This window comes from Neomonachus schauinslandi, chromosome 10 (assembly GCF_002201575.2).
Source record: "Neomonachus schauinslandi chromosome 10, ASM220157v2, whole genome shotgun sequence".
Taxonomy (NCBI): Eukaryota; Metazoa; Chordata; class Mammalia; order Carnivora; family Phocidae; genus Neomonachus; species Neomonachus schauinslandi.
In genome coordinates, this window is record NC_058412.1 from 129,133,066 (window position 1) to 129,134,515 (window position 1,450).

Here is a 1,450-nt window from a genome sequence, read left to right on the forward strand (position 1 = left end):
TCTGTGGAAAGAGGTGGTGGGAACTGGTCTGGGTTGTTGGGTTTGAGAAGGAGAGGGGCACAGATAGACCTTGTTGGATAGATCCAGCAAGATGTAAAGTCTGCCTGGATATGGACAAGGAGGCATATAGGAAGGGGGAGGTTTGGCCAGTGAGCACCTTGTATCATGGAAATAATATTTTGCAGAGGTGAAGGAGACGAGTGGAATTGTTGGGAGAATTAAGGCAATTTTATTAGCATTGTTATTCACCATAAATGATCTCAAGCAGGCATTTGCCTCCCCAGAACCAGCTAGTAACTTCTGGGCGGCTGTCCCTTTTCTAGTGACAGGTCATACACAGTATTTCAAGTCCGAGGGCATAATATTTGATCACAAACCCTGACCTCTAGTCTTGAAGACATATGCTCTGAATTTTAAAAGCCTTCTTCCGGAAATATTTAAAGCTAACCATTTCATTAAATGAGTCCCAGATATCCAGACAGTGTGACTGGGATAATATGGAATTATTTATGAAGATGACTTGTTCTGAGAAGATTCTTGTGCTAAAGAGATGGAAATCCCACCCTTTCTCCGCATTCACTCACTGATTAGAGCCGATATTATTTCAGATGCAGTGGAGAGGGATAAAAGGTAAAGTGGATTTGGGGCCACAGCCACCCCGCGGTCCACACAAGTTGGGTGATGGGGCTTTGGTTGCTTTTACGTGGGATCCAGCTTTTGCTCAGGCAGCAGAACATTCTCATCTCATGATGCATTTTTGGATTTAAACTGACTCAGTTCATCTTGCATAACTCAGAATCTCTTTTATTTGGGGCTGCTTAATTCTTTCTTTCTTTCTTTCTTTTTTAATAATCTCTCTACCTAACGTGGGGCTCGAATTCATGACCTCGAGATCAGGAGTCTCATGCTCTACCAACTGAGCCAGCCAGGCGCCCTTGGGCTGCTTAATTCTTATCATTTATTTGGATGGAATTTTTAAGCATGTAAGCTTAAATAATGCTCACATGGATCAGGATAGAATCCATTTTGTTTTCCAAACCAAGAACTCTCTTTAATCTTACCTTGAAACTGAAAGGTTTGATCAATAGTGCTTCACACTGATGTTGGAATTAAATATTCACGTATACACTTACTGGCTTTCCAGGCCTTAGAAGATCTGACCCCTAGCTACCACTCCAGCTTCATCTCGTCTTTCTCTCTTGTCTCTGGGTTCCAGCCACATGACCTTCTTTCTCTTTCTTTAAAAGTGAAAAATTCTTTCTGCATATTCTACTTTTGGGGGCTGGAATACTCTTTCTTCCAGCCTCAACCTGATCTGTCCCAAATCATCTTTTCAGAGACAGCTTAATGTTACCTGTTCCAGGAAGCCCTCCCTGATATCTTCCTCTTCCCCAAAGCTGGATCATTTTCTCCTGTTATAAATGATCACTGCACTAGTTTCTTCTCTTCT

The 1,450-nt window shown here is 42.1% G+C and overlaps 1 non-coding gene across 1 annotated transcript; it reads right to left on the reverse strand.

The window, feature by feature from the left end:
* Positions 1-858: 858 nt before the first annotated feature.
* On the reverse strand, positions 859-931 carry TRNAR-CCU. The gene has a single exon. It is a non-coding gene; the product is annotated as a tRNA-Arg (tRNA).
* Positions 932-1,450: the final 519 nt, after the last annotated feature.